The sequence below is a fragment of the Pygocentrus nattereri genome, chromosome 26, assembly GCF_015220715.1.
Source record: "Pygocentrus nattereri isolate fPygNat1 chromosome 26, fPygNat1.pri, whole genome shotgun sequence".
Lineage (NCBI taxonomy): Eukaryota > Metazoa > Chordata > Actinopteri > Characiformes > Serrasalmidae > Pygocentrus > Pygocentrus nattereri.
The window spans coordinates 18,825,067-18,840,647 of record NC_051236.1 but is presented as its reverse complement, the minus strand read 5'-3'; the positions used below and the strand labels follow the sequence as shown (position 1 = coordinate 18,840,647).

General features: G+C 40.5%; 1 protein-coding gene across 3 annotated transcripts in view; it reads right to left on the bottom strand.

Moving 5' to 3' along the window:
• Window positions 1-6,809, bottom strand: part of scn8ab (sodium channel, voltage gated, type VIII, alpha subunit b) — a 61,993-nt gene extending 55,184 nt beyond the window's left edge. For all 3 annotated transcript variants that reach the window (XM_017720130.2, XM_017720122.2, XM_017720136.2), the window contains exon 1: window positions 6,669-6,809. The gene's annotated coding sequence lies outside the window, so the exon portion shown is untranslated. The remainder of the gene's footprint in view (window positions 1-6,668) is intronic.
• Window positions 6,810-15,581: the final 8,772 nt, after the last annotated feature.

Here is a 15,581-nt window from a genome sequence, read left to right as displayed (position 1 = left end):
ATTTCATTCTGGACCACTTCTATTGGTCCGTTTGTCATTACATTTTGACACAATGTAATAGCCAGTTGGCTTTTCATGTCATGTCATGTTCCAAAATTCTGGTTTCACTGACTTACATTAAAAGTAAAGTGCATTTTTTCTTTCTCCTGTAAAATTACCATTTTGGAGATACAAGGTTTCGATCCTATAGCAGCAATAGATATATATGTGTGTGTGTGCTTGTGTGTGTGTGTGTGTGTATATATATATATATATATATATATATATATATATATATATATATATATATCCCTTGCACCTACAAAACAATAACTTTACAGGAGAACAAAAAACCTACTTTACTTTTAATATACGTCAATGGAACCACACATTTTAAAAGTCATTGTAGGTCATTTCTTTTGGTCCATTCATCATCAAATTTATAGACAACATCAAAGGCAACAGGCATATTCAAAGTATGCCAAAAAATGAAAACTAAATTAAATATACAATGTGTGTGTGTATATATATATATATATATATATATATATATATATATATATATATATATATATATATATATATACATTGTATATTTGCATATATGCATATTATGCATATATGACAAATGTGCGCATTTTCTTCATATATGACTCACAAACTTTAATACACTTTAACACTGTCCATTAATCTTACTCTCAGAGCCCCACCCCCAAACACTTTCTGTCTCATGCGCTCACACTTTCATTATATCCATTAAGAAGTGGATGACCAAGCAGAATGATACCCAACTCACTGTGTGTGTGTGTATGTGTGTGTGTGTGTGTGTGTGTGTGTGTGTGTGCAAGAGAGAGAAAGAGAGAGAAAGAAAAGACAGAGGCAGACATAAAGAACAGAAGAATAAATTAGTGGGTTAATAACTGATAATCTTTACATCAACAGTTTATCACATCTGCATTTACATGTTACCTATCTAATATTCCAGCCTAGATATCCAAGCCTATCTAAGAAAATGGCTTTGAGTAGGACACCTCAGCAAGACATATAACCAAAAAATACCTTCAGTGTTTGATGGACCACTCGCTGGGTTAACCAAGAACAGTGAATGTCCCTAACTAACTCAATGGCTAACTGACTACCCATACTTTTACTAATACACTGAACATAACAATACATTGTTTGCTACCATGAAGCGGGTCCAATATTCACAGAAAGCTAGTTATATAAATGGACCACATTACATCATGATGATTTTCCCTAACATTAGCTTGTTTCAACATTTAGAAATAGTGATTAACAGGTCAGCCTGCAAGCTGACATAGAAGGTAGAGTCCAAATCCCTTTTCCAGCAAAACTAGGCTGAACTACTTTGACAATTACAAGCACACTTCTGCCTATGGCACATCCTGATAGCTCAAAAGCTATTGAAGTTTCGCCTAAGAATACACATCCTTGAGAGTATGGTTTGGCATTTGGGTAGTTTGAGTTATTAATGACTGAATTAGTAAAGAGTATTACTAGTTTACGAAGCCATTAAAAACAGTTAATGTTTGCTATATAAAATATTCAGCAATCAATGTTATTTAAGGTACTTAAAAAACCTTTAGGAATTAGCACAGAAAGAAGAACTGATGATGAGCCAATGGTCAGATCAATGGTAGCCTTTGTTTCTATACAAATGCGTTGGACACAGGGGTGGGCAATTTATTTAACAACAGGATTTGCCACATGCCACATTTCATATACCTTTGAAAAACTAAAAATGCAGTGATGTTAAATGTTTAATACTCTGTTGCACTAAGTACAATTAAACAGGATAATAAGTCCTGACAATATCCATAATATGTTCAAAAAAACATTGTGATGTATATTTGTGATGTACAATGAAATATTGCCATATTGCCCAACGTTAGCTGGAAACGTACAGTTCTTGGTTCAGATGTTTCAGTATGTCAGGATAAGTCACATCATCTATATTAATCAATCTGGTGGCCATTCAGCCTCGCCTTAGTGACACTCTGAAGACAACCTACCTAAAAGGGCTCAGGAGTGGCTCTCCAGCTACTCATTTCCTGACTGTGCTGAGACTAAGCTGGCTCTTTAATTAATATACAATAGGGGTAGAAACCACTTAATACTATATTGCCAAATGTATTCACTCTCCAATCACTTCCATGATCACAGGTGTATAAAACCAAGCACCAAGGCATGCAGACTGCTTCTACAAACATTTATAAAAGAATGAGTCGCTCTCGGGGTTCAGTGAATTCCAGCATGGTACTGTGATAGGATGCCACCATATTCCACAGTCAACTTTCAGTCGCAATTAGAACAAAGTGGAAGTGATTAGGAAAGACAGTAACTCAGACACGAAGTGGTAGGTCACGTAAAATGACAGATATCAGAGGATGCTCAAGCGCATAGTGTGCTTCATGTGGCCTTCAGATTAGCTCAAGAACAGCACAGAGAGCTTCAATGAATGGGTTTCCAAGGCCGATCAGCTGCATCCAAGCCTTACATCACCAACAGCAATGCAAAACGTTGAATGCAGAGGTGTAAAGCACGGCCACTGGAGCAGTGGAGACGTGTTCTCTGGAATGTTGAATTATGCTTCTCCATCTGGCAATTTGATGGATGACTCTGTGTTTGGCGGTTGGCAGGAGAACGGCACTTGTCTGACTGCAATGTGTAAAGTTTGGCGGAGGGGGATTATGATGTGGGGTTGGTTTTCAGAAATTGGGCTTGGCCCCTTAGGGACTCCTAGGGACTATTTCATGCTCCCAACTTTGTGGGAACAGTTTGGGGACAGCCCCTTCCTGTTCCAACATGGCTGCACACCAGTGCACAAAGCAAGGTCCATAAAGACATAGATGACCGAGTTTGGTGTGGAAGAACTTGAGTGGAGCTGCACAGAGTCCTGACCTCAACCCGATAGAACACCTTTGGGATGAATTAAAGCGGAGACCGGGAGCCAGGCCTTCTTGTCCAACATCAGTGCCTGACCTCACAAATGCACTTCTGGAAGAATGGTCAAAAATTCCCATAAACACACTCATAACCCTTGTGGAAAGCCTATCCAGAACAGTTGAAGCTGTTATAGCTGCAAAGGGTGGGCTGGCATCGTATTAAACCCTATGGATTAAGAATGGGAGCTTACTCAATTTCACATGTGTGTGAAGGCAGATGAGTGAATACTTTCGGCAATATAATGTATGCACTAATGTTTTTTTGACATTGGGTACACAGCTGCAGGGATGGGTCAAATGCAGTTGAGTATAGAGAGTTCAGTTTTGTAAAGAGATGAAAGATCATAGCCTAAAACTTGACTGACACTACTAATGACTGAATCTTGAAATGTCTAGCCCAAATATCTGTAATCTGAGTAAAAGTCTGATGGGTCAGACAAAACCAGGTTAATGCAATGAGTATCAATAGTGATGAGTGTTTTTTGTTGCTGTTAAAATCCAAGAATGTCATCGGCTGGGCCAAGCAAAGCTGCTGATGGGACACAATGTGGGCTGCCCTGGTGTATAATGCTGCCAAGCTTGTTGACAGGGATGATTCCAGCCAGAAGCATTATCAAACCCACAGATTCAGTCAATGATATGCTACAGAAAACCCAACAAGCCTATATTTCAACTGTCCAGTTAAAGCACATTTCTGTATTTAAGATCCAGATTCTGTGTCCTAAAAGGCAAGCAACTAAAAGTAGAAAAAAGAATAAAATCATATGGCAATGTGTGTCTTTTACACCTTTAATCACAGTTTATAACAAAATACATTCTAAAACATGTTTACACATCTCTGCTTGTGCCTAGCAATGCAGTAGCCTAGCCATTTCAGGTAATAAATTAATTAAGCATGAGTGAAGTCATACAGGAATAACGCACTAAAACTTTTTCCCCTGATGCCTCTGCTGCCTCAACACCTTCCTATTGATCAGTTGTACATTCCCAGATCACCACCACTCCTAAGCTGTTACTCAGTCTTTCCACTTGTGCTCTCCATGGGCCCTTCAATGCACTGACTGAGAGCCAGCTGTCCATGTTAACTGAGAGACGCATCCCATTCCTCACTTTGGTAAATCTGGACAGCCCAAACCTAATTCCCAAGTGGCTTCTTGTTGGACACACAGTGCACAAGTTGGGTGCATTATTTCCTGACCTATGTGCAGCCATGTGAGATTCATCCTATTTTTTCATGGTCACGTGGTCTAAATGACGTAGCAAGTCACCAAGCCATCAGGTAAACCAAGCTACTACTCGGACAATCTGCAGTGGGCCTTTTAAAGCTGGCGATGACAAATTACTGCACATCAGTAACTCGTGAAACACGCGAGGCTCACAGAGCCATGCGAAACGGAAGAGCAGATTATACAAGCGCAGTTTCAGGTTACAACCGGGCCAGTGCCAACCTCCAAATCTCCTTCCTCAGTCTCCAGAAGGGACGGCATGTTAAAGGAGCCGCCGCTCAAGGTGATACATGAGCAACACGCTGGGTCAGACAAGATCTGTCCCTCACGATTATACTCACTTCAACTTCACCAGCCTTTCCTGTGTCGGTATTGCAGTGCTGTATCACTCAGTCGCCAACTATGATGCACTTTTTATGCTCTTTCAAACAGTCACCTTAGCCATTCGCGCGTTCAGCCTAAGCAACATACAGTACACAACTACTGGAGGAACCACTGCTTCAGACATCCAGGGCTACAGGCTACTCACTTGTGCGCCCAAATTGCTAAGCCAGTGCCTGTCGTCGCGCCGCGTGAACGGGCAGCGTCCGAAAAAAGTGAAAGTACTCCGAATTACTCCGAGGTTTTTGGGTTTTACCACGACGAAATTCCGCCTCAACTGTTCAGGTCTGGGTTTACACGGAGCGCGCTGAATCAGTGACGGCGGTGACCCATACAGCTCCAGCGTTTTCTAGATGCCGTCTAGATCTTGGGGTCCTGAACGCCGCTCTGTGTTTCAGCCAGTGACTGTATCTTGAGTTCCAGCAGCATCGCTGCGCCCCCCGTCCATCACCACCGAAACGCCCATGTAGAGAGCCTGAGAGCACTTTAAACCTCTCCGCGTTCACACTACGGTCCGTGTACAGGGGACAGCAGGGAGGGGGAAAGGCGAACGCTCAGCTCCAGAGCTTCAAAGCTTGTGGAGAGATGGTTGAGAGAAGGGGTAGAATCGATTGGGGGTGGGGGGGGGGGGGGGGGTGCGGGACGAGCGGGGGAGGAGGGGGGGGATCTTATCCCGCACAGAGAATAGCCTAAAGCCCTCAGCACAGAGTTAATCACTCATACTGGGCTCCAAAGTAAACCACCGTTCCCTGCTGCTGCTGCTGCTGCTAACGAAGCTGCTGTTCTTTTTTATGTTCCTGCTAAAAAATGCGCTCTTTCCAGCGCAGGAATCGTGAATGGGGGGAGATATGAAACCTGCAGCTAGCGCCTCCTGCCACGGGTCATTCAGGGAAACGCTCGTCATCACTGCCTGGCGAAATATCGGTTTATATAACAGCGCACAACTGCCTTCACCTCTGCAAAACCCTTTCTTTCACAGACTACACCGCCCTCCTGCCCCCACCCCCTTCCATTCTCATCCTGGTCATTTGCGTGCACTGTAATATTTCACGAGCTTCTACTTCAACGTCGTTAGAAAGCGCTGACCCTAGCAGGTGCGTGTGCGTGCGATTGTGCGATTGTGTGTGTGTGTGTGTGCAGCTACAGGCTCCGGCGCGTGGGCCACAGCCTCTGGACTAAAATACTGCAGTGGAGCGGAGGGGAGGCACGAGCCCAGCCGGTGGAGCTGCGAGACATCCGCGACTAGCCAATCACGGAGAAAACCCAACGCTACTGGAAGAGGGGAGGGAGGAGAGGGGAGAGCGTTTCTCTGCCTGTCGCTTCTGCAAATCTTTTCCATGTGCGCTTTGGCATGAGCACGCCAGGCAGGAACGACTTTATTTTGGCCTGAGAGTGTCGCACCACACCCGAGCCGAGCTGTACACCTGCCCACCACATTTACCCCACAGTATCGGGCACCAGCAGTGAGGGAGGGGGTGGCTGGTGCTGGATTGGGGAGGGGGGGTGCTGCTGTGTGAAGCACGGGGTGGTGGCCCCCCAGTTTTCACGACACGAAACCCATCCCAAGACTAAATAAGTATGGCGAGGGTGACTGAGAGGCTGAGAGGGAGGAGGGATGCAGGAGGGATGCTGTGAGTGAGTGCAGGGGGTGCTAACACAGAGCTGCCACGCTAGAGTTTTTGGAATACTGCGCTGCATATACACATGCGGTGCATGTCTTCCACGCCGGGCTCTTTTCAGCGCAAAGTGTTCACACACGCAACAAAGTTTGCAGCGCCCTGACTTCGCCCGTCCCACAGTATGCGTATTCCACATTTGAGCGTGCGCTAATATCAGTCCGTCTCCGCCGTCAGGCCAACACCCTCCGTTCGCCGGGCTCACACTATCCATCCCCAGCCGCGTCCACCTCTCCTGACTCGCCTCTGCATCATGCACTGAGCGCGGCCGTGCTGTCCGAGCCGTTTTCCTGCGGCTCGCTGGCAGTGAGCCTCACATCTCCGCGCGCTGAAAACATGCTGCTCTGCGGCAGAGGCGCACAGGCGCCGCGCGGCTCGCAACCACCCCGAAACGAAACCTTCCCGCCGGTTTCTACAATGAATTGACAAGGTCTACTCACTTTTCCCGCATTAAGAGAGATCCATACAGGTTGCTGTGTCGCTAAGGATGTCGACGGGACCCGGGAGAAACTGCGGATGTCGCCATATTGTTGCTGCTCTATCTTCCTGGCCAGTGCGCGCGGCGAGCCTGCATAATTGATGACTCTCAGCAGATTCTTAGGGAGCGTCTGCAAACGTGCCGCTTTACAGAGCAACGAAGGGAGCGAGCAGATTCCACTGAGCAACTTCAGCCTTCTTCATTTCTTCAGTTAGCTCAGAATGATCTGCGTAGCTACCTGAACATCTAAGGATAAACTAAAACTATAGTTAAAACTATTATATTGGAGCCCTTATCACCACTATTATGACCTTTAATCAGAGTGTCCAGTATGATTCACAAAGGGCCAGTGTGGATGCAGGTTTTCATTCTAATCACGCAGAACCTGATTTCAACTGTTTAATCACTTGGCCTCGGTCTTCAAAATGGACCAGTGCTCCTGCTTTGTTGGAATGAAAACCAGCAACCCGGTATGGATAACTGACCAGACCAGAAGGGCCAGTGTCTAGAGGCCTCTGACTGCCTGGGGCCTCTGGGGTCCTCATAATCACCCCTCTGAAGGCCTGAAGGCCGGGGAAAGTCAATAAAATCACACAGCATGGCTGCTGCTTAGGGTTGTGGTTAGGGTTGTGGTGCTAATGAAGTTGAAACCACCAATCTCTTCAGTCTCAAACGCTGAGCGAAGCCTGCTTGATATTATCCAAGGTTTGAGAAACTGTCTGGAGTGAACTGTGCAGAGCAACACTGAATTAAAATTGTGCTGAAGTTGATAACAGTCTGTCAGTTCCAACTGTCCTTATTTAACTATGCCGACTATGGCAACATGAGTACCCATTTACATTCCGTCACCTATAACCAATAAGCCAAGAGGGCATGCATCATTATGATTTTATCACCCCCTTCCCTGCAAAATATCACAGTAATGTATGCCCTTGAGTGGCTTATTACTTTGATAAAATAGAGGCCAAAATGATACAATGCTCAATTTGTCAGTAATAATTTATCATTAATAATAATTAACAGAAACAAATATTCCACCAAGAATGTCATTCCTTTATCTTATGGTGCAATGCAACCCTGAACAAAAAAAAGAGTCAAAAATGCTACCATTAACAGCATGAGGATTTTTGTGTTGTGGCGCAGAAAAACAGAGTTCAGTTGCATATATTGTGGATTTTACAATGGCTTCAAATACCGCTCAGCCAATGTAGAACACTTTCTTCCAAATACATTCTTACACTTTCTCCAATGACCAGAGGTCAGCCAACAATTTCAGTAGTAAGAGAATCCAGCAATTTAGGCTAGACTCTGTGGCTGGTCTTGGTAATTTCCATAAAGAATCTGGCATCGCCTTAGGTTCTAACTCTCTACTTACTTTACAATGCATGATAAATGAATTAAAAAAATGATTGATTCATTAAAAATGCTTATTTTTTATTTAAATAAAATATTAACTTGTATCCAGTGGACTGATATTGGTCTATGATATTGGATTTCTATGTATCACATGCTCTGAGTTACACACTGTACACATTAAAATTTATTTGTGGCAATAATTTCATAGGCGTTCACCTAGGTGGAATAAAATGCCAGGCCTCTACCTTCTGCTAGTGATAGCTTATCAGCTTGTTACTATCCAATAACTTTTATTTCTCACTTTTTTCCAAACTACATTGCCTCCATGACCCACCTCCAAAATCATATAGTGTCGCCAAATGGCAGCAGTGAGCTGGAACGTGTAATTATTATAGCTGACCAGTGACACTATGACTTTGTGCCCAAAATTTGAAGTTGAACTTTGGGTTTAAAATGAAACAGTTACTATGAGGTTAAAGTACAGAACGTTGGCTTTAATTTGACTGTATGACTGATTTTGCATATAAATCATGATATACAGTAATTTTATGCAGTCATTAATACAACGCAATGATAGCAACTGCATCCAGATATTCTCTGGTACTAGAAATACATAAATACATGCTCTGTGTCTGACTGAATGACACGTTGTCTTCATAACATTTGTAATAGCTATTTCACAAGACCTTAACAAAGCACAGAACTCTTGAGTGAAAGGATTGTTCTGCCTTTTGATACGTAATTATTTATTACACAGATCAAAAAACAATAACTATGGAAAAAGCAGAGACCACCCTCTTTTAAAGAAACCTGCAGTTGAGGTCTGCACTTTGTTCTGAGAACACCATCTCATCTTTGTCTGATTTGCAAATAGTGGTCTGTGATTTTTGCTAAGTACTGTGTCTTATGCAAATATGTGGCAGGTGCGAAACATCAGGATTTTTATAAACATACTTTAATAAAAGTGATCAATTGCAAGGGTTCAAGATTTATTTCTTCAGGTACTACTTCGTTTAGTCATGGCAGGTGTTTTATTGTGTATTTTTAAACCCCTCAATATCTAAAGACTCATTAAGGGGTCCAGACTTCAGTTCTTCACTCTCGTAACTACGCAACTTACATTGCGACTGTGCAAGGACAATAGGTACACAGTACAACACAGATGAGTGCTCTACTGAACAAAAGCTAAACATGCATTTGGCGTTAGGCTTATTTAATGTAATGTTTATAGTAAACAATCATGATGTATTTAAGGTGAAAACATACAGGAGAATGCTCTGAACTCTCAAAACAATCAACATCCAGTTTATTTCACTGCTGTGGTCAACAGCCAAGGGTGGGAAAAATGTAACTTTTGAGCGAATGCTGATGGTGGTGGCAAAATGATTTGCCACAGGACGCATGCTCTGCACGCTCGTTCTGTGCTCGGTTAAAAACACTCCTAAGGTTATCCAGGAGGCCACAAGAGTCCTGAGACCGGTAAGCAGGTTACTGTCCTCTACTAAATCCTTCATGATATTCAATAGAACCACTGCCTTTACTGGAGAACCTTTAAAGAACCATCTTTTTGAATGTGTAGTTGTGGCTGTTTGATCTTGTTTACAGCACTGGCTCCAGGTATGTTCAGCGTGTTTAGCTCAGATCTCTGGGCTACGTTTTCGTGTATATACACGAAAACGTAGCCCAGAGATCTGAGCCAAACACACATATATATATATATATATATATATATATATATATATATATATATCGTTGTTGTGAGAAAAAACCTTGTAACTCCAGAATAGTAACTTTAAAGGAGAAGGACAAAACCTACTTTACTTTCAGTGTGAGTCAACGGAACCAGATTTCTTCCCCCCCAAGTCATTTTAAATGGTTTCTTTTGGTCCATTCATCATGAAATTTACATACATTGTAAAGAACAACAGACGTTTTCAAATTATGACCAAAACTGAGAAACAACAAAAATGGACATACAAGGTTTTCTTCCGATAGCAGCGATATATATATATATATATATATATATATTCACACACATGTTGGTATATAACTGTAAACATCTGTAAGAATACATATCCATATATATTTCCATATGCATATTTGGCCTGTTATGATTGTACATCCACCCACTCACGTAATCCAGAGACTGGGGTAAAATTTAACCAATAAACGTCACAAAACGTCAGCAGAGCATAGTAACTTTACACTTCTCTTTTACAAGGGTGGAGTGTTCCTTTTCTTGGAGCATGTGGAGGCCGACCCCTTGACTTGGTTATACTTCTTTCAGCCTGTTTTCCACCCTTTAATGTACTGAACGCACATACATACAACTCAATGAAAATACTTCAGTACACAGATTGATTTGTAGGAGTTTAACAATGCACAAATAGTATTTAATGGTTCTAAACGATTTCTGATTCACAGCAGCTCTACAAAAAGGCTATAAAGTAAAGGAGGTTAAATTGGGCCAGAGCAGAACTGTGCCACATTTGTTTTATCTTGGGCTTCTACCTGTACTTGTACCTACATCACTAGCCATTTTATGAGATATGACTTAAAAGTGCACTTTGTAGGTAGATACTTACGGACTGTAGCTCATCTAATGCTACACAATTTGCCACCCATCTTCAATGAAAAAGGACCATCATAAGATAATATTTGGGTGGTAGCATGTAAGCATGCATTGCACTGGTATGACTGTATTAGACACAGCTGAGTTGCTGGAGCTTTAAACACTGTACGTGTTCTATTTGTTTGACATACTTTGTTGATAGCCTTCATCTTTTTCCATTCACTATTTGTGTTACTTGCTCTCTTGTCCACTGGGAACATGGAGTCTCCTTCACATGCAGTGAATCTGTCACAGTATTTATTCACAACATTTACCAATGTTATGAAAGCACACATGTTCCAAAGTTTTTCACAAATACAGATAAAATGCGAAAACACAGGGCTAGTAAACTGCTAGCTGTTTGCTTTTTTGGCTCGTGGCCCACTGTGAATCTTACAGTGAAGAATCAGATGGAGTCAGTAACTGTAAACCTGGAAAGTGTACCTATATGGTAATTGCCTAATAGAATGGGCAGTGGTTGTAGGTACAAGGCAAGTGTGCCTAATAAACTGTCAAATGGTTGTATGTCAAAGACAAATGGAGCTTTTTGATGAAAATGTTCATCATTTATCATACAGTATTTATACAAACTAAATATTTGATTTGATAAATTGTGCTGAAAGGGAACTGCTAGACAGCTACACTCTCACCCACTCACCCTTATGTAATGGACCATAATCATGTTTTTTGTTTTTTTGATCTTGCATATTTTGTGAAGTGTCACATTTTCAATCCTTTCTGCAGTTTCATTGTTTCAATTTCTTGTATATACTGGTTCATTATGGCTCAACCTTTAGCCTAGACATTTCTACTCTCTTGCTGTGATATTAGACAGCTATAAATTGCATAGCCAAATTAAATTATCTCCACTGAAGCAGCTAAATGAAACATCTTCCTACATTAGATCCATTTCAAAATAATGGATTTTTTAAAGTGGATGGCCAACTTGTAATTACAATGTTGTAATCACTTTTCACATTTTTTGAGGACTCCATATAACAATAATAAATTGACAATCCTTAACCCCAGTCTAGCTTACAAGGGAGAATTATGCCATGTCTTTGTGTGAATAAACAGACCACTAGACCAACATTTGTACAGCCAAGTTTTGCCTTTTTTAAACATGAAGATACTGTAGCATTTGACTCTGAATGTGTTTATGAGATGCCTGTTTTGATTGTGTCTTTAGGTACTACTTTGGTGATGGCTGTGAGACTACTCGTACCACCTGGAAGCACCTAGAGGCAGCTGGCTTCTCCGACTTGCAGCTTCGCCACTTTCAGGCTCCAGTGTTCGCCCTCATCAGACCACACATTGTTGGTTACGGTGTGAAATAATGGCAGCACAAACCTTCAGTGCCATGGCTGAGTGGATTATCAGATATTTTTATATCACATCTAGTTTAGTCACTAAAGTACTTCTAATGTTTATATTTACTATCAGTAAAAATGTTTTTAAAAATGAGAAAAAAAAAACTAAGATGTCTGCGTGATCAACTACTAATATGTAGTATTTCATGAGATTTATGCAAAAGCATTTCCCTTATAAGGCTTACTTGAGACATGAATTCAAGATTTGTAATGCATTTCACTTAATTTTGAAACCGGAAATACCACCAAGTCCAGTCTGAAGTTATCTGTTTTGGTGTGTGAGAGGTTATGAAAAGAGTTGTATTGCCATCTAGTGCCCAGGAGGCATAACTGTGAATTTTTCCAGATAACCGCTGCAGCAAAGCACAGCACACAATCTTAAATACCTTTGATGGAATGCCGTGTTTACTGTATGTCATTACTGTACTACATGTCATGCAGTAAGTTGTTATTAATTTCTGAGAACAATATAGCCAATCAGCTCATACACAGTATTGAATAGAGCAAAGTAAAAGACAATACCCTACAAAATAAAAAAAATTACAGCAAAGCATTGGTTAATATAAGTAGCATAGTAAAACCAAGCCTCATTATACCTGACAAATTATTAATTTTCAAAAGTGATTTATTAAAGTTTTTTACCATTTAGAGAAGCTGAAAGCCAATTTATGAGGTTCTTGACAGACCTTGTTTTTTAAAAAGTTTTAAAAAGAATTTTTAAGTATTGTATGTGTGTATATTGTATGTGTGTATATTGTATGTGTGTTTATTTTATGTGTGTATATTGTGTGTGTGTATATTGTATGTGTGTATATTGTATGTGTGTTTATTTTATGTGTGTATATTGTGTGTATATTGTATGTGTGTATATTTTATGTGTGTATATTTTATGTGTGTATATTGTGTGTGTGTGTATATTGTATGTGTGTATATTGTATGTGTGTTTATTTTATGTGTGTATATTGTGTGTATATTGTATGTGTGTATATTTTATGTGTGTATATTGTGTGTGTGTGTATATTGTATGTGTGTATATTGTATGTGTGTTTATTTTATGTGTGTATATTGTGTGTATATTGTATGTGTGTATATTTTATGTGTATATTGTGTGTATATTGTATATGTGTATATTGTATGTGTGTATATTGTATGTGTGTATATATTGTGTGTGTATATTGTATGTGTGTTTATTTTATGTGTGTTTATTTTATGTGTGTATATTGTGTGTATATTGTATGTGTGTATATTGTATGTGTGTATATATTGTGTGTGTATATTGTATGTGTGTATATTGTATGTGTGTATGGTCTACTGGGAGCAGTGTTGGTTGAACAGTCTCACAGCAGCAGGAAGGAAGGACCTGCGATAGCGCTCCTTCACACACTTGGGGTGAAGGAGCCAGCCACTGAAGGAACTGCCCAGTCCTGCCAGAGTCTCACGCATGGGGTGGGAGTAGTTCTCCAGCATGGATGCTAGCTTGTTTAGCATCATCCTTTCTCCCACGGCCTGCACTGGGTCTAGAGGAGTTCCCAGGACCGGCCCTCCTGATCAGTTTGTCCAGTTGGGAACTGTTTTTATGAACTGTTTTTATGATCCTTTTACAGTTTTATATGATTGTTAGCAAGCATTTTCACTTTTTTTCACATTCTTCATTTTTTAAAACTCTTAACACAGTTAGCACAGCAACACCCTATTTGGACTAAACCATTAACTGTTTTTTTCCCTGCTTGAATACAGTATGCATTCAGTGACTACGTCTCCCAGATTCTTTCATTCAATAAACTGCATATCAGCTTTCTAAGTATTATTATTATTATTATTATTATCATCATATTGGCCAACAATCAGTGGTTATTAGGGATGTAACAGTACATAAAATCATGGCTTGGTTCACACTGCAGTTTGAATGTCATGGTTCAATACAAGGGAAAAAAACACTAGGTTTCATCTATTTTGAACAGACAGTTGCGTAAGTTGCAGTTTGATGCACCTGTCATGTAGTCCTCCCTCAGATAACATTAGTTGGGACAGCCTGTAGTGTGGGTCATCTGCACTCAAGAACTGTTGGCTAACACTGAATAATTTGTACAGTGATAATTCAAGTTCAGATTTTGTAGTTAGGAGCAGGGAAAATAAAAATCTTGCAAGGTTGAAGGTCTTTGCAAAAATACTACAGGCTGTGGATAGGAAAACATCCAGTTTCATTCATTTAATTTCAATCTGTGTGTGTGGTTTAATTCTCTCCATTTTTATTTACCTCAATAGCTCCTCACCTCACCTCACTGTTCAGACACCTCAAACTCATATAATGTCACACCCCTAGTGGTTATGGAGACAAACTGCACATTGAACATATGTAAATAAACTGATCACAACTGATCCCCATCCTCTATAAAAAGCCAGCTCTTCTAGAGGCATTTGGGGAATTGTACACTTAGGGCCCAACATGGTGTATAAGCAAAAGAGGACATGTGGCCAAATGATGCAGACCAGGTAGACTAAGCATTCCTCTATCTGTGAACGCTTGTCTATCACTTCCATTTGTTCCTATTCAGTAGAGATGGCACTCTGTTTAGTAATGTTTTTCTGATGCAATGAGCTTTTAGAGGAAAAAACCATGATCATTCTTTACTACATAGATTTACTAAAATAGTGGCTGTGCCCTATGCTGAATGTTATTAATAGCAGGTACAAGTATGCTTGTTGCAGGATAATTAGTGTTGAAATTTTTATAAAATTAGTATATGTTGGAACATATTTGCAGTGTTTTTATAACTGTAGAGCAGTTTGTTAAAATAACTGTTGTGCCAAGCAGCAAATTGCTGTAGAGAGGTGTGCAAAGACTTAAAATTCTAAAAAAGGATGTACATAGGTATACATATAGGTACATACCAGCGGTGTTACTGGGGTCTTATGGGGCTGGATGCAAAAAAAAAAGAAAAGAAAAAGATGAATGTAAGATTTCTTTTTCTCGATTGTCAAAAATTATGTCACAACAGTATATGCTTTTCTGAACATATAGTGCTTATTGTCAATATTTGTAGAACACTGGCCTACTACCCGTTTTCATTGTGAAGACAGAAGAATTTGTCCCGTTTAACTGAATTTAATGCAACACAGTATGTCAAATATTTAACAAAAATCTTTATATTCAGTTTAAGGTAGTGAACGTTGCACTTCTATTTCTTTTTTATGCATAAGTAGTGTCAGAGGTCCAGTACAGGCATTTGAGGTCCAGTCATCCAACCAACTGCCGCAACTCAAGACCCAGCATGGTTGACCCAACGGCACTGCAGGTAGTTACACCTCTACAATTGTGGGCTACATTTATCCAGCTCGGATCATATGTTTCAATCAGGCAATGTTTACTCTGGCCTCATTCACCCACAAATATTCAGACCACTGTTTGAACTGACCTCATCAGATTAACACTGGAGTACATGTAAACATAAAGATTGAGGATAAAGTTTAATCTGTGATGGTTATAAAATGTTTATGTGAATTCAAGACAAAAAGCCTCAAGACTACATTTTCAGGT